This window comes from Taeniopygia guttata, chromosome 14 (assembly GCF_048771995.1).
Source record: "Taeniopygia guttata chromosome 14, bTaeGut7.mat, whole genome shotgun sequence".
Taxonomy (NCBI): Eukaryota; Metazoa; Chordata; class Aves; order Passeriformes; family Estrildidae; genus Taeniopygia; species Taeniopygia guttata.
This window is the reverse complement of record NC_133039.1, coordinates 10619896-10638653: the sequence shown is the minus strand read 5'-3', so window position 1 is coordinate 10638653 and position 18758 is coordinate 10619896. Positions and strand designations below refer to the sequence as shown.

Here is an 18758-nt window from a genome sequence, read left to right as displayed (position 1 = left end):
TTACATAGATGTCCTAATGCAGATTTTCAGAGTTAATTAAATATGAATGAGAAAGGGAATGTCTAAAAAAGTCTTCTCAAACATTATAGAAATTCATTTACTAGGATTTACACTGCTATAGCAGTAAAACATTGAAATTAACTGCTGTATGGATTATCCCAGTGTAAATTCTGAAATGCTAATTCAGCCACGCCAACCTCAGCTATCAGAAAATGAAAATTCTCATGGGGTTCAATTTTTTTTGCTACATTCTCTAACTACTGGTAGACCTGTTATGCATGCTAACAACATTCAGTGTCTTGTAGGGAGCAAGGCGCTTGCATGCAGTGTGCAGGATTCTGCAAAATGGCTCAAACAAAGGATCACAACATTTCTGAAGTTCCCAATGTCCTTCACCCTCAGCTTCTGAGGCGGTTCCATCTAATTGTCTGCACTCCTTTGGAAGGAAAAAATTGCAAATGTGAAGCAGGCTGTTCTCAGTGCCCGGTGTAAGGGACCATGATTTGTTAAGAATCGTTAATTGGTGCTGCTGAAGGAGAGAAATTCGCTGTGCTGTGCTGAATGCCCTGCCAAAGGTCCCACGTGCATGGAGGCCCACATGCCACGCTGTCCCAGCAGCTGGTGACCGTCACACCCGTCACACCTGCGGCATCGCCTCATGAGCTGCTGCTGCTTCCTCTCCCTCCCAGCCTCCCATTCCTGCTCACAGGATGAGCTGTGAGCCAGATCAGCTTATTTTTATCCTGGATCCTTTCCCCAGCCCCATCCACCACGAGGCCTGGCAAATGGTGCTGGCAGAGCTCTGGGATGGCTTTGGGTCAGCTCGGTGGCCACACCAGGCCGGTGCTGGCTGCAGCCGCTGCCCAGGGCTCACGGGAGGCACCGTGGGGATCCTGATCCCCTTGAGGGGTTCCCTGAGCTCTGCTGCAGCCACAAGAGAGAGCACAGCTCAGGGCTTGGGTAACCATTCCGTGTTCCGCACACCCAGTGTGGGCAGCACCAGCCCCCACCTGGGACCGTTCTTCTGTGGAAATGGGGTAAGAAGGGGCCAGAAGCAGAGAATGAAGCTGGTGCTTGTGACTCCTACCACTGCCAGGCTCAAAACTGGTGTCCTGGGCTCCTCCAAGAGACCGTGTCCACAGCCCTGTGCCACAGGCTGAGCCTGGCTGACCTGCCTGCCCCAGACCTGCCCCGCTCCCCTGGCAAAGGTGCTCTGTGCCTGTGCTGTGCTTGCCCACAGCGGAGGAGACAGCCTGACAAGGGACAGGGGAAGAGAATCACCAGAGGAAAACAAGCAAGGACCTTAGACTGAGCTTAGACATTAGCAACATAATGAAACAGAGAAAAAAGGCATTCACAGCCTCATTAATTGAACAGTGTAATTTGAGTACTTGGAAGTGAACTAATAATAATAGGGGTGGTTTATTCCCCTCCCTTTTTTTTTGTTCTTACAAACTGGAACTTTTCAGTATTACAAAGAATTTTAGAACGGAATAATTTTGTCCTTATAAATTTTGGAGGTTTAATAAATTAATAAATACATTAGAACTAGCAGAGTCTAAAACTCAAACCCACAGAGTCTGGGCAGCATGTTACTTCAGACATTGCTGTTTTACAATTCTGTGAATCAATATCAGAGACAATAACAGTGAAGCCCATCAGCGCTTTGAGCATATGGTACCTGTTTATAGCCAAAAATGAGGAGATGTCATTTGAACAGGGGAAACAGAAATAATCAACAATAACCCTTAGCAGATTTAGAAGGAAAGCCTGTTGAGCAGTCCACAAATAGCTGATATTCTATACCTGCACACTCCTATATCTCAGAATATATTCAAAACAGAAACTTTGAGCCTTTAGTTATTCTTATGATGTCATTAATTAAACACAAATTGAGTGTGAATGCCTGTAAGCATTCCACTGCAATGTTCCACATTAAGTGGTATCTATTTACAGTTACCAGCAAGCCAAGGGTTTTGGGTTTTTTTTGACTGGCTCAGCTAGATTTTATTTTTGTAACAAAATGCCAACTCAAGCTGGAAACCTTACACATAAAAACTAAAGGGCCTGGCTCACTACTGTACTTTTTCCAAAATACAGCAGGATAACAGTGTGAGCTTTAGCTGCACCTTCATAACATGTATATTTATTCTGGCATTTCTGCAAGGTAACACGGCTCTTGGTGAGATTCAAAACACAGTTCTCTAGGTGGAGGGATCCTATGGTGGTGACTCCACAGCAAAGATCAAATATTTTAATAAAACAGTGCCACCTCATTCACATGAGGATGTTCTCACTCTTCTGAGGTCCATCGTGCATCACAAAATGGGAGTGGAAGGCAGCTGCTGATGAAAAGCTGGTTCTGCTTTGTGTTTCACTGTGGGAGGCTCCCAGGACAGAAATCAGCCATGGGCAGATGGTTTTAAGGGACCATCCCACAGCTCCTGCAGAGCCCAGCCAGAGCATGATGCAACTCAGCCTCTGAACTCTGGTTCTAGACAGGCAGACAACTTCAGCAATAACCCTCCCAGTGGGCAAGGACCAGAGGTGTCTGATGAGCACAGGGGATCCATAGACCTTGGAAAAGCTCCCATCCTACAGGAGAAAGAGGCAGTGGAAGCCCTGTGCAGCACTGGGCACCTCGGGAAACTGTTCCTAAGCCCACTTTAACAAGTGTTACACAAAGCCAGCATGCAGCTTGTGGACAATATTGTGAATATTCCTTCCACTGCTCTTCACAAGACTGAAACAAGTAGTGAAAATAAGAAAAATCACAAATGTTTTGATGGCAAGACATCAGGGAGTGTATGACTATTCATTATTTAACAGTCTCTGTTTTTACATAAGTTTGGCCTGTTTACATTCCTCATCTCAATATTCAGGTATAAAATATCGCTGACAGCAGTTTTTCCAGAAAGGAAATGCAGCTGTTGTAACAGTGGAAAATTACATGGACTAGATTTCACATTTCCATGTGTACTATTTCCCCTCAAAAGTGTTGTTATACCCAATAAAGAAATAAAAACAACTAGACAATTCTTATACAGGAATAGCCATTCAGTTTGAAACTTGGTCATCAGAATAAGTCTTTTTCCAGTCAATGACAGCTATTTTAAAATCAGATAAGAGATTGAATTTTTACTGTTTCCACACAAAAAAATTATGCAGAAACAATATTAGCCAAATAGATTTGATTTAAAAACCTAATTTTCTCAAAACTGTGACATGTTTGTGCCTATTCAACAACAACAAAAAAAAAAAAAAAAAAAAAAAAAAAGAATCAAAATCTACCAGAACAAAAAAGTAAAAATGTAATATGTCATGGTTTAACCCCAACTGGCATCTAGGTACCATTCAGTCACTCACTCAAACCTAAAGGTTTACAAGGGTTTTTTTTTTAGAACTCCTATGAATAGATGCTGTTAAATGCAAACAACTTCCCATGGAGTTCCCAGACAGATTCATCAGTTAAACGTACAGCTCCTTTTCTAAATTTTCCTTTTGCTAGCAAAATATGCTCAAGCCTTACAAAATCTACATGGAGAAGTGATGTACATTTGTATGCCTTTTAACCTTTGGCACTTTCCAAATGAGAAAATGTGTATTTAATTTATGTTCTTGATTTTGTGTGATAATTTTTAAGGCCTAAAATAGCAATGGCCCTGATTGACTTCTGCCTGCCAAATCTGTGAATCACTCTCATTGCCAATGATAAAAATAGAAAAAAGAAGAGATAAAAAAAATCCCATCAAATTCCAACTTGTCTCCCACATGCTACCTCAAGTAGAGGTGTGGGAAAAGATCCCTTTTCAGATGTGGTGGTTTAGCCTTGCATTCACTGTGACAATCAGTTCCTTTGCTCTAAAACCTGCTCCCTAAAACTCAAAAAAATAAAATAATTGACATACCATGAAAATGAATACAGCATAAGCAGCTCTGGCCCTAAATGCAGTTTTCAGTAAGGTGCTGCCCATACATTCTGGCATCTCATGTCTCTCTCTGCCATGATCTCTCTCCTGCTACAACTCACTGCTCCTGGAACAGAGCCATCCCATGCAGCCTCAGTGCTGGCTGGGGATTTGTAGCTGATGTCCCAGGGCCTGTTCCCAACCCCTTCCCTCCCACACTTCCACCTGCAGTGTGGACATTGCAGCTCTTGGAGGAAAATCTGTGCTCTGGGGAGTAATTCTACCTTCATTCGAGGCGTGCACCTTCAGATGGGATGCGTGATTGTGCAGAAGAAGAGCAAATTTCCTTCTGTCAGCTGGAAAATTTGTTGTTCCTAACTGATTGTGTTGTGCAGAGATTATCCATCCACCATGGGACATTGCTGCAAGGATGAGTGGCGTGTCCCTGACCATTCACACGTGCTGCTTGGTGCAGTGCTGGGGTTTCCAATCTACCACACTGAATTTTCTGAACACTAACATATTTTCCTGGGGTTTTAGTGCCTTTCTGCTTCTTCTTGCTGTTCCCACAGGTACCAACATTTTGAAAGACTACAGCTGGTTTGTCCAGTTTCTTGTTTTTGAAATCTCTTTTATCTTTACACTTAAAGCAACATCAGCATGGAAGTATTTTTCTTTGGAGTCCTTTTCCTGCATTTGTTACTTCTAGACAAGGGATAATTTATTCAAAACTTTTTTAGATTTCCTCCCTCAGGCACTCCAGATAGATAAAATCAGTAGTCTAGAGTTCTGATTGTGCTGGAGTACAGCTCACAGCAGAACCCACCTGGCAATTCTCAAATGCTTTAAAAACATTTTTACATGTCTCTTCTCTCTTCACCAGATATTAAGTCTGAATTCAAAACTAGTGCCTCTTCTCTTTAAAGCTTATACATGATCCAAGAAAGGGATTTGACATCTGGCCAGAAAAACAGATATTTCTATCTCCCTTATGAACTCACAGCTGGCATTTGCCAGCATTCATCTCCTAATGCACGCAACAAACAATTTACAGTTTCTGCTGGGCATTATAGTGTCAAAATCTGCTTCAAGATGTTCCAAGCAGTTTCTGTCTAGCCATTTCTTTAATGAAATCCAAACATGCAGAGAGGAGACCTGAATTACAGCCTCAGCTTCCAGCACCAGCAGCTGAGCACAGATCCCCACTGAGCCCCAGGCTGAGCTCCCGAGGGCTCCAGCAGAAGGCTCCAGGCTGAATCATGCCCTTGGGGAGCCCCTGGGGTTTTAGTTGTAGTTTAAATTTCAGGAGGCTGAAAGAAGCACAAGGCAAGGGAATATTTGCTGATCAAAGCCAGAATCCTGATTATCTAACTACTTGTAAATCTTTTAAATAATAAAATTCTTCAACTGGTTTTGCCCTGAATGCAAAAGGCAGAAGGGTTATTTTCCTTCCTAGTGTCCCTTGCAGATTCACATCTGGCTGCAATGTGTCTGTTGGCCCAGGGTAAATATTGTTTTGCAGACTAGCCAAAAAGAAATTGTTCAAAGTGTCCAGCAACAGGGTTTGGTTTGGAGTCAAGCAGCACTAGTGGACAGCAGCTGCTTCAGGAGCACAGGTGAGCTGCCTCAATAACACACTCCCCACTGGATTCCTAACACCCACAAACCCTGCAGCAATAATCAGCAAGGAAAACAACAATAAAACAAGGAACTATTGAGCAGGAAAATTCTCACAGTAGTGGTGAAGGTGTTGTTTCTGCTTGTAATGGATGAAATAATTTATGGTAAACACCCTCACTGGGTTTGGGCTTTTTTTAATCTGTAATAATTTCCTTCCTCTGTCCTTTCCCAAGCTCTTTCAGAGCTTCTTGACAACAGAACCTCATTGGGAAACAACAGTAGCTTTCATTCACAGCAGCACTATGCTTCTCCCTGCCACAGTTCCACTATTTTGAAAGAAGAGTCAGGCTCTGAAGCCACCAAACCATGAAAGAAAAGATAAGCAAGTCCCATTTAAATTTATACAGCCCTAATTTAGAGTGTTTTATTGAAAAATTTAACTATATTTAAAAGTCTACATGTTTTTAACTGTAAATTACATTGTAATCCATAAACTCCAAATGGAACAATATATTTTACCTGGTTAATTTCTGAGAAACAGAAATGTTTACTTCTGTCTTTATTTCTCAGTTTAATGACAGCTGTTTCTTTACTGACTTACATTTCACTTTGCAATCATGTGCATGATACTCATGGATGCTAATTCAGTGCAAAATTCAAATGTGGGCTTAAAAGACCCATGTTATAGAAGGACAGAGACACAGTCCCTACTTCTGGGATCCTGCTCATTTAAAAAGCCCAGGGAAGGGAACAGTGAACACAGAGAGAAAATCTTATTTACCCAGGGCTGCACAGCAAGACCGTAGCAGAGATATAAAAAGGACCATCTTTTCTATGACCTTATTTTTTTATGCTACAGAGCATTCTCAGATTATTTTTTTTAATTCTGCCATAGAAACAGTAAAAAAAAAGTCAGTAGGCAGGGTCTGTAGTAGGTGCATGATGTGTGAAAAGAGAGAGATTAAACGCTGTAATCCATAATCTTCCTACCATGGCCTCCAGCAGGGCCCTCAGCTCCCTCCTGCAAAGAAATCAGCCTCTGCAAATATTGGAGGAGCACTTAAACGACTTTGTTACTTTCCAAAATCATCAATGGCAGGTAACAAATATCACACAGAGTGTGAATAAAATCATAGTATTAAATTAGATCCAAGTCCTACAGTCACAGAAGTTCCTTGGGACCCTGATTTTGTCCTATAACCTAATTAGCCTTACCTATACAAGGCCAAAAAAGAGAAATTACAGCAATCAGCATTACTGTCCCTAACCTATTTGCAGTTCTAGCCCAAAGAGCTCAGTCCAAATACCACTTCAAATACAAGTAAATATATGTTTGGCAGATGCTACAACCTTTGTAGCACTGGCCACAATTCCTCCCGTGTCCCTCAGCCCTCATGCCCCCATGGCCAGCGTGGTGTGCTGAACCGTGTCATCTCTTGTGCTCATCTCCCTACAGCTTGAGTTGTTTGACTGCCTACTTCTGTCTGAAACTCTCAGAAATTATCATTATTATTAGCCAGCACACACATGGATCACCAGGGAGGCTGTGCTTTTCAGATGCAGGTTACAGGTGCTTAACTAAATGAGCTGAATTATATTTAGAGTAGGTGCTTTTTTAAACTCTGACCCTCTAGAAGCTTCTGCATTCCCACTGCTGCAGCTGCTGTTCTGTCAGCCAGACCATTCATCCCAGGGGGATGCAGGGAGTGAGCACAGGGTCTGCAGCAGCCAGGAGACCACTAAGAACCACTTCCATTTTTTATGCTGTGTATTAGAAAACACAAACCCTGCAGTCTCTGTCACCAGGGTAACTCTGCTCTGGGGCTGTCCTTGAGGAGCACACTTGCGCCCACTCTTTGGCAAAGCATGGCAAGGACTTAGGTACAAGTTGAAAACAACCAATATGTCTTTTGATTCCCTGATCACCAGTGAACCTAAACAACTTGTCATGGAAAACCAGATAGTTCCATGCAAGAAAATCTGTTAAAATAATGATTAAGCCATAGGTAAAGACTTTTATAATTGATACTACAAAGAAACAGAACAATAAAATCCACACTTGGAGGAGAAATATCAGTGATAAGAAGTAATTAGGTAAAAACAATGACCAGCTCATCAGTTTAAAATAAGCAAGGTTGAGTTTTGAACAGTGACTTTAAGGTAAATATCATGGATGATTTTCACCTGCCTGTGGTTCTCCCAGACAATGTTTAATATTTAATGTCTGTCTAGTGTAGAAAACACAGAAATCTCAAGTCTTTGGTATAGGCAAACCAGAAATCTCAAGTCTTTTTCATGTAGAAAATTCAGTCATACAGAGATGTAACAATCCTTACAACTTTGGGAAACTTTTCCCTCAGATTTATTATCTGAAATGCTTGATGTAGCTTGGCTTAAAAATCTTGGGTTCTCTTTCTTGAAGGTTAGATCTTAGTAAAAAACTTTTCATTAAACAGTTGACTAATAAGAAATTAATATGGATATAGGCACGCAGATACTCTTTGAGGAATGCCCCCTTTTTCACAACTAGGTGAGGGACTGGCAGATGAGGTCCCTTACTAGTTTCTGGAGGGGGAAGGATGATTTCATAGACGTAATTTGCTACTTGAAATTCCCACTATGAGCTTTGTAAGAGTCCTGTGACCCCCTCTGACCTGTGATTCACTCAGGGCCCTTCCCATCCCCTTCCCCAAAGCACCTGCCCACCCTGCTGCTCCCCACCCTGCTGCACTGATAAACCTGTACCAAAGTCTAGCTCTTTTTATTTACCCTTAACAGAATTGCAAACTTGTTCTTCCACTCTTCAAGCTTTTCCTAAGTGTTAAATCTTCTTCATACAGGCTCTCATGTTAATATCACCTGCAGATTTAATGAACAGACTCTGCCTTTGCTGCAGGCTGCTAAAGAGAACACAGAGTGGTACCTGGGCAGCCACTGGGGCACTTGCATGGTGCAGCCTTCCCATCCTGACAATCATTTATAATTGTTCTCTGAGGCTCATTCACAATAAGTCTTGACCTCATTTCACTATATTGTTATCAAACTGTATTCGTCTATCTTGCTAACAAGAACTCACAGGAAAGACTATAGAAAAGCTTTAGATATGAGACATCTCCTGTCTTGTTAGTATAGAAAATTAAACAGGTTTGAAGACCTATTGTTCTGGGAATATCTAGTGTTGATTTTTTTTCAAGTTCTTAGTGATTTTCCTGTGCTTTTCAAGTAACAAAATGTTCCCCTGTTCAAATAAAATATTTTTTAAGCATCTGGGATCACTACAGAGCTACGTACCACTAAGAAGCACTTCCATTTTTTATGGTGTGCATTAGAAAACACAGCTGACATGCCCTCCAAAGTCATGAAATACCTGTCCTCAAAAAGAAAAGCTTTGCAGGGGCAGTCTGACAGCCATCTCCTCCAGTCAGAGATGAATTCTCTGAACTTCCAATAGAACATTATCAATAATGAATCTACTTGTCATTACTGTTTATTCTCTCCATTCATACCTCTTATATTTTCACACAGTAGTCCTCTTGGTCTCCCCTAGAATATTAACAGTTTTCTAGCAGTGAAGAACAGGAAAAAAACCAAAAGACTTTGTTTCATTTTAATCAAATAAATGTCAGCTTCTAAAACAAATTGTAGCTAGCACTATTCATATAAATCTTGCAATAATAAAACACTATGGGTTTGGTATGAAAAAGAAAAAAGAGTGTTATAATTGCCTGTGCCATTATGTCTTTCACTGGGCTGATGCTCTTCACAAGGCAGGAAGATGACTTCCACAGGAATGTCTAGGGCTAACAAACCCAGTCCTTCAAAGAGTTGGGGGGGAATGCTACAAATCACAATATTCAAGATGAGTAGATAATACAGCATCATGCCAATATCAATGGTTTTAGCACTGGGAAAGAGGACATCCAGTTGTCACAGAGGAGAGCACCAGTGGCAACCAGGAGAAAGGAGATCCTCACTTCCATGAGGAGCAAATGTGACAAAGTGAAGGCTAAGAAGTGAGAGCAGCCAGAGGAAAATACTGTCAGAGGAGGAAAGGACTGCAGTAATTTATATTGGACACCTGAAATGTGTTTCCAGCAGGATGGCACAGCTTTAGAAATAGTGACAGTGGGAAAAAAACAGCCTAGGATGGAGCTTGAGAGATTTGTTACCAGTTAGATGTGTCAAGAACGTCTGTAAAAGCTGGTAATAGAAACACTCCATGTCCACAGTCCTCACACTCAACTTCTCCTTAGGATATATACTTGGTTTCTGTGGATTTACACTAATTTATACAAGCCCACGACCCAGAAAAGAAAGGAGTGCTATGAAGAGCAGGTAGTATTTTTAATTTATGTTGACAACTTAGGCCAAATTTCCACAAACAGAATTTCAGTTCTGTTAAGCTCATGGAGTTTATAACAAATGCAAATGGTGCTCTTTATCCTGAAATAGTTACTTGGCATCAGCTGGACAACTAGTTACAACCAAGCAGCTAAGTGCCTGAACACCTATTTGCATACAACTATGCCTAATTTACATCACACTGAATTTAATTAATTTGACAGTTATATCATTTGATAATATTTTTACACTACAGCTACCACTGTATTCTGCCTTTGCTCATTACATTTAACAACTTTTATAAATCATTCAGTACACGAAACCAGCAACTTTACCTCTTCATTACCCAGCACACACAGGATTTTACCTTATAGCAGAACCAAAACAGCTGCTTCAGAACAGAGGGATGACGAGGAAGCCATGGCAATACAAACTTCAAGAAGAAACTTATTCTTCATGTTAACTGTTTCAGGGGCATTTGTTTTCTTAATATATAAAAGCAGTTAATGGAGATCAGATAAACTGGTTATGGTTTTAGATGAAAAATCATGTGACAAAGTTCTTGTATTTAAATCACATGTGCACACATGGTCTGTACATCCCCTTTACCAATGTGGTGCTCTTCCACTTGTTCATTACAGCAGCAAAAGTGCAAATATTAATCTTAACATCTTTTTAAATAACACTTTCAACTCCAGTAAAACATAACATCCCTGTAGGAATGGGAGGCAGAATATGTAATGTTCTCAAATATATATTTTTTTAGGTAAAAAATCCTAACAGGAATAAAGGTCCCATCTCTATTTATGCTAAAGGAAGATGAACTAAGAACCTGCATAGACAGAATTTCTTCATGAAGTTATTAAACAAATTGCACAAAAGTTTCTTTGGGACACATCCAAAAATAAACAGGAACCTGAGTGAACAATAGTTCTGAGAGAAAATCAACCTCAGCAGATGTATTTCACTGAAATCAGAATTATGCCTTCTTTTTCTGAGAAATGAGAAAAATTTTAAGGCAGTAAAAAAACTAGAGAAACTAATATTTCTTTTAGCAGTATTCTCCATGCAAAGAGCTAACATTGCACTTCTCAGGCTGATGTTTAAAATCAGCTGCAATGCAAGCTTGAAATTTTATTTCCTTGCCATTTGCAATTACTCTTTCTCAGCAAGTAATCAGTGAAGTATAGTCAAAGACTACCAAACACTGCTTGAGCTGTTGGTATGATTTAAGTAAAAGTAAAGTGCTGATCAGCTTTTATTTCACTGCAACTTGAAGGCTGGAAGGATTTGAACAAGGCTATATTGCTGCCTACAAAGAGCATGAGCTCATGTCTGAAATCCCCAGGTGCCTGGGAGGTGGAAGAGAAGCATCATCTTCGTTATCTGAATAAATGCAAGCACACTCTTCAAGTGTGTCCCTGCTCTCCCTGGTGTCAGGTACCAGCCAGTGCCATGAAACACAGCAGAGCAGCCAGAGGTGAGAACTTAATTTAAAGCAAGGACTGGAGTTAGAAACACTTGAGCTACAACACAGGGTGAAACACAAATTCAAAGCATCATCATAATATTTAATGACTAATTTAAGGGGTATAAAAAGTTCTTTGTGTATATACATATGTGTATTTTTATATATACAAATATACATTTTTGAGGAAAAGAGGATCCTGGGGTTTTGCTCAGACCACATTTTAAATACTGCTGAAGGGAAGGTAGACACTATCCAGGGAAAAAAAATCTGCTGATAGAATAGTGAAAGGCAGACAGTGTGAATTACCCATCCTCTCCTCACTCAACTGCTTCGGAGGAACAGGGCTGAGTGTCAGCTGAAGGGTCATTGCTGTTGTTTTTAGAGAATATTTTCATATTTAACCAGCTTATTTGCCCAGGAAGCTTTAAATGGGTGCATGACATCTCTGTTTCTACATGCACTTCTACCTAACTGCTGGGGGGGTAAAGTGGGGCTGCAGCTACACCCAGCCCTGCGGGGAGGGAAACATTCCTCCAACATCCCTCCCTGCTGGGAAGGACAAACAAAACATCTCTGGTCACTTTGGAGAGGAGTGAGGTGCCCTCCCTGCAACCCCTCTCTGCAGCTGACCCCAGCTCCTCTCCAAGGAATACTCCACACTGCCAGGGCAGCTGTTTTTACAGATCTGCTGTTTCTGTAATTTGTCCAGAGTATATATGGTAGGTTTTCAATGGGATTTGAGCTGCTAATGCGCTTAGACTCGCTGGAAAATTCCAGTCCAATGTCTTGACATTTACAAAATTGATTTCATGCCATGACTGTTTTAGTGCCCAGGGTGTTGGGGATTTTTTTCTTTTTTTTTTTTTCTTTAGGAAAAACATGATATATGCTAAACTAGCAGAATAATTTTTATGCATTTTGCCTCATTACAGTTTGCAGGAGTGGTTGGAGCAGACCCTGTACCCTGCAATGCTGTAGCCAAGAGTAATAGAGCCAGGAGCCAAGAGGAATTTTACAGTCTACAATTAAAACTTCCTAAGTGCTATCAATTCAGTAGGTGAAATTGCTGCTACTAAGCTCATCTCTTTCTGCAAAAATTAAATCCGTGCTAAGTGAGCATGGCACCTTTCTTTTGAAAAACTCATTTACTCTTCTGGGTGTTTGTTGAGACTTGTGTACCATGAAAATAGACAATCATTTGAAGCATTTTACTGAAATAGCCTTTAGAACATTTAATAGAAATGCATACAGATGTACCCAGCTCAGACTGCACTCTGCTAATTATCAGCTTTTGTTCCACAAAATTGCAGATGGTGGGAACCATCCTTGTATTTTTCACATTTTACATCTCATCTATTTACCCAGGACGCAAACATGATGTAAATAACATAATCTTTTTTTTTTTTTTTTCTTGTGACATTATCAGTATCCTTGCAGCACAAGCTTTAATCTACTTTCATTAATTAAGCAAGGGACCAAATTTTCTGCCTAGTAAAATGTTTGGAATTTTGTGATCAAAAAACCAGGATGACTTAAAAGATCAGAGGGAAAGCTAATAACTAATACTTCTGCATACAAACACAATTTAAAATTGCCATAAGAAGCCTCTCGTGGTAGGAACCACAAGACTCACTTTGCTTTTTCTGGGATTTATGCATTTGCTTTATTTCTGTCCAAGGCTGTTTATTAAATCTTGGCATGTCTGGTCATCAGGGACATTTCTTAGTGGAGACAAACAAGAAAGGTTTTGGAATTGAATGCCACACGTTGGAGGCAGCCTGAGGATGGGAGCCAGCATCCATATGAATTTCAATAAACCTCCCTACTAGATAAGCCTTCCTAGCACCAACAGCACTCAGAGCTGGGGTTTTTCCCTATAGATATTTAATTGATCAGACTTTCATAGGATGATACCCTTGATACCAATCCTCAGACTTATTATTTCAAGCAAGTTTAAAAGCAGGTGCATTTTCACTGGCACATTTCACTAAGTTCGAATTGTTTTTAAATAATTGGTATACAAATAGTAAGTTATTTTTCAATCACTTCTTTTACATATCAGTGTTCTGATAACCAAGGTGTCAAGTCAGGGTGTTTTCTGTACATTTACAAAAGTCTCAACTAATGTAATGAAATGACTGACACAAATTCTGAATTTGCCTTTGCTGATCACCATTTTCTACTTGAAATGCAGTACACATAAAGCTGTTGAATTTTTTGTTTGGCTATTTACAGACTAAATCCTTCAAATCAAAGTTTAGAGCTATATATCTTGTACAAAACATCTCTTAGCTTGCCTTCTTATAACATTTAACAAATAAGTTGCATCTGCCAAACTTCTAATCACTTGTTACTTTCCTCGTGCCAGCTGTGCCATGTGTTATATGGAAATGGTCATTTATTAATGGCTTTCCAGACCTTGCTCATGGGATGTAGCCTCACACTTTATTTGTGCCATAGGCTATGCAAAATATGTCCTTTCCCAGTAATGTGAGCCAGAATTAGCTATGTAGCTTTGCACCCCCTCTTTAAATTCACTCTCCCTGACATTTCCATGTCCTTTACTACAGTTTTCACAGGAAAAATATTCTCCCTGGAACATGGTCTGAAATTTATTTTATTTTATACCTTTTCATTAAAAACTGCCAGTAGACTCAGAGTAACATGGTATCCACCCATGACATATGCATCACAGTAGTAATTTGTATTCCAAGAATATCCAGTAATATCACATTTTTCAGTAGAAAAATCCCAGGGCTAGAGGACATACTCTGTTAAACTATCTGATCAGCTCTTTCTCTTCCTAGACAAATTCCCTTAGTCTGCAGAGCCTCCTTGCAAATTAAATTCAAAACTAACCAATCCTGTTTTGATTTGGGGCACACTAGAAAAAAAAGAAGAAATCATCATTTTCTCTAGCGTGTTTTGTCCCCATCAGGAGCCACAGGGATACACAAAGGGGGAGATGACAAGTCCTGATCCACTGACAATAATGTTAAAATTCACTTTTTTCACAGGATCACAGTCTGTAACACAGAGGTTCTGCAGGACATAGAGTCATTTTGGCAGGACACAGTTGCTCTTTTCAAAGTACTTTTTGCATCTTTCTCACTCCCATCCCATTCTCAGCAGAGCATCCCCTCACCTCCATGCTTGCTTGTCCCTTCATTAGGTTACCTTTATCTGCAAGGGGATTTTATGTGGAAGAGCTTACAACAGAGATAATCCCCAACCTGCCCAATGCCACCTCACAGTGCAACCTCTGACATGAACAGTCAGCCTCCCACCTCTTCTGCCTCTCAGCACCTCTTTGTGGCTAACTCCCTATTTAGCTGTCTCAAGATACCATGTTTGCAAAGTTGGCCCTAGAGGGAAAATATTTCAGTTCAATGCAATTCTTTTCATTCCCATCTGGTGCATGTAAATTATTAGAGACAGAACATTTAAAATATCATTAATAAAATCACAGAGATATCATGCAAAAAAAAAAGTAAGACAAAATCCCTTAATTAGATATTAGATTAACAACTCTTAATAAACCTACATAAAGTTAGTCAATCAATACTGTTCTCTCTCAGTATCCCCAGAGCAATTAAAATTTAGTGCTCTGCGAGATCCATTTAATGATTTGGCAAGATCTATTTTAGAACCATGTGGACACTATTAGCAGCAGAACAGCCTGGATACGTCGTACAAGATTCCTACTGCAGCAGGTTTGTGAGCCCTTCAAAGGAGAGGATTCACCAAGAGACCCATCTGTTACATCTCAAGAGTTAATTGTGGGTATCAGCAGCAGCTTTGAGGCCACTCCATATAATTGGCATAATGTGACCAAGATCATTAGTGTATCCATCAACTGCATGGCTAGTCTGAGGTGTGGATCTTGTAAGTGTGACTGTGAAGGTTAAAATATGCACAACTTTGCTTGCTGAGACTTTCTCAGAGGTCACAGGACTGAAACATGTCATTTTTCAATTCCTTACTAAATAGGAAAAAATAATTTACAAGCATCTCTATTGTAGCTGTTCCTCCAGCAGCTGCTGTACATATACAGCATTACTTTTCATATTAAAGTGCTTATGGCAGAATTCAGCAGCCCCACTCTGGTCTTCTTTTAAAGCAGGTTTGAAGCATAAAAGTTCTTGAATTAGATGTAAAGCCATAATTAAAAACAAAATAAAAGGCTAAAATAGTTTTAGGAAAATCCCTAATTCTTGCTATTATGTGTACTTGTATAGAGTCATTTGCTGTGAGTGGGTGATAGTAAATATATTTTATTATTTTGTTGATAGTCATTTATTTCATAAATACTCAGCAATTATTAAGGAAAATGTAGGCTTTATGTGAAGAGCATCCTACCTGTCAGCTCAGCTCATAGGAAGCCTCTGAAGCTCTGTGGTGGCTTGTGACAAAGGAACACTTTCTTAGAAGTCCAAAGATATTCTATCATTTTGAACCTACACTTTAAAATTTGTTCCTCACTGTCAGAAGCACAGAATTAACAGAAAATTCACTGCCTAAAAAATAATTTGAAAAACAGTGAAGGGCATGAAAACCTCAATCTGCCAGTGGGAAAGATCCTGCATGCATAATTAGTCCATTTGCCAAAGCCACTGCAGCTCCTTCAGTTCTAGAGTAGGAAAGGAGGAGTGCCATGGATATGAACATTTCGCTACCACAGTGAAAATGACACGGAACTGAAAAATCAGAGGAGGAACATAGAAATAGTTCTTCCTCCTTAACAATATATGGGGTTGTTTGGGTTTAGGGTACTTGCTGCATTTTGTTTTTCCCTCAAACAGCAGAGAGCTGATGGTATCTGAAGGTTTTCTGCAGTTCTGCCTGATTAAATCTGAGGTCAGTGGAGAACCCAAAGCATCCTAGGATCTAATGGTTTATAGAGGCAAGGAAAGAGTCAGTGGATATAAATTGGCAGCAAATGCTAAAATATTTCAGCACTTAGCCTAACCTCAAGAGATAAACACAAATGGTGATTTCTTGATGTTTGATGCAAGACACCAGTCACAAAGTATTTCAGAACTTTTGGTTCTGCAAACTAAGCTGGTAAAACAATCTAGAGAATCACACATAATCATTTTGTGCTTTATCAGCTCATTTGAGTACAATTTCCATAAAGGAAGCATTTTCCAAAGGGGCTGTTGTCCTAGTTCTAGAATTAACTGAAAAATGAAAAATGACTTATTTTTGCCTAATGCCTATAGCCTAATTTAAATAGGAACACATTCCAGATCTATCAGTTGAGACCAAGGAGTGCAAAATATCCAACAGCATTAGACAGTGAATCTCATGGCAAAACTAGAAGTTAATTAATTGTCTTGAAAGCAGAAGAATACTGCTCCTTTTGTAGGCAGAAACACCATCCAAAGTACCCCTGCAAGGACTGGCTTTGTGGGACTCTTGGAGCTTTGTCTCTTTAGCTGATCCAAACTCAGAGACCCATGGGTCCAGCTTCTCTTGTTTCATCTACACTCTCTCCACTCTGTCCTTGAGCACTGTATCCCTTCAGCCCACACTCTGTGTGATCCATCCAGAGCACTGTGATTTTGTTACTTTGAAAGCTCTATGTTTTCAGTAATATACAGTCTCTTTTCAAGAAATAAAAGTACAGAAGGGCTTTCCTTAGATCCAACACATCAGACCAAAGAAGATATTTTAAATAACCTTTGCTGTGCACACAGTGAGAACACCTTCAGCAGCAGTATAAAAACCTAGAAATATAAAATACAAAAACTAAAATATGCTGTAGTGTGAGTTGTCCACATAAAATGTAAACCACAGTCCAGACATTATTTTCCATTCCATTCAAATCACTCTTACAGAAATATAAATTAAACCATATTTTGGAAGCTGCCTAAGATTACAAAAGCTTTTTCTCCTGTTTCAGGTAAAAGTGTGATCAATCTCTGCTAGGTATATTTATATACTCCCCAGCTTTACTCATTCAGAAAAATGTGGCCATTTAACTTCAGAAAAGATCTCACAATTTTTTTGCCTCTATTTCAAACAAATGCTTTAGGACCTGGATGTGTTGCTCTGCTCTGTGCTCAATGGCTTCTCTAACAGACCCAGGATCTCCACTGAGATAATGAAAGTATTAAGCAAGAACAGCAACACCACATGAGGGGGTATCTGAACAAGCCATACAAGCAGCAATAATTTATATGACCTTCTCTGCTGCTGATACTCTTAGCTCAGCTCTTGCCCTGCTCTTTTCCTTCTCTGCAGGGAACATCAGAAGTTATTCATCTCCTACATGTTAAAAAAACCCTTGATCTTGCCTCAAATGCATCAGGGCATCTGTGAAAGTTTGTCACAGATTATGTGTCGATGTAGGCACTGCTACTTAGAGGGTACATTATTGATAAAAGCTAAATATTTCATCTTTCTGCACCATCTCTAAACAAAACTGGCATTTACTTACCAGGAGGCTGAAAGTTCAGCCTTTTCAATATTATAACACGGAAACACTTTGGCAATTTTTCTCTGGAGAAAACAGGTACCAGGCCTCTGTGCAGCTGTAGCCAAGGAAAGTCCCAGTGTCAGTCCCTCCCCAAAGAGGGGTTTGAAGCTCTAGAGGGGTCCCCAGCTGTGCCCTGGGGCAGGCTCCTCACAGAGCCCAAGGGACACCAAGGGAGGAGGAACAGCTCCAATTCTACATTTCTATAGGCCAAATCCAGCCCATCCTATTAGCTGCATGCAGGTGTTTCTGAGTGTGTTTGTGCTTTAATTATTCATAACATCAGCTTCATATTTTATGGATTATTCTGCATCAGTGCTGGTACTTGCTTCATGCATTATGCATGCACCTGAATCTGTTCTGATGGGAGGCACAAAAGACACAAAGCATGTCTCTCACCTGTGTGCTTCTGATTAGAAGGGAGCGTTTGTAACCCTGAGCCTGAATTGAATCCCAAATGTGTCCTCCTTTGTCCCATAACTGCACATCCCCTGATGAACAAAATATATCTTTTTACTCCTCTCTCTCACTCAAGCTTTCCTAATTTTACTTTTTAGTCAATGTCAGCTTATAACAAAACTATTTCTCTTATAAAACATAAATTTTTCTGAGTGCTGGTTCAGAAGTATAGTATACTAAAAATCATAGCAAAGTCCACTTTTAAAGTAATATCTCTGAATGAACCAAAGTCATCCAGTGTAAAGCCTCTAAACACAGTACATTGCAGTTTACTCCAAGAGGCATCAAGAAGATGTGGTGTTACATACTTTTCAGTATGCTAATGCACCTGAATGTTTAAAAGATGTGACAAATTACTCAGAATTTTGAGGGAAAATCCAAGCAAAAGTACTTGTGGGATTTTTTAATTGCTCATTGTTTCTTTGTGCCTCACACCTTGTTAGCAATGTTTTCCTCTCTTTTTCAACATAATTAAATGATG

General features: G+C 40.0%; 1 long non-coding RNA gene across 1 annotated transcript in view; it reads right to left on the bottom strand.

Annotated features, from left to right (window-relative positions):
• Window positions 1-17193, bottom strand: part of LOC140685084 (uncharacterized) — a 73616-nt gene extending 56423 nt beyond the window's left edge. Inside the window, exon 1 of the long non-coding RNA XR_012058281.1 lies at window positions 15700-17193. This is a non-coding gene — a long non-coding RNA (uncharacterized lncRNA). The remainder of the gene's footprint in view (window positions 1-15699) is intronic.
• Between the last annotated feature and the right edge of the window lie 1565 nt (window positions 17194-18758).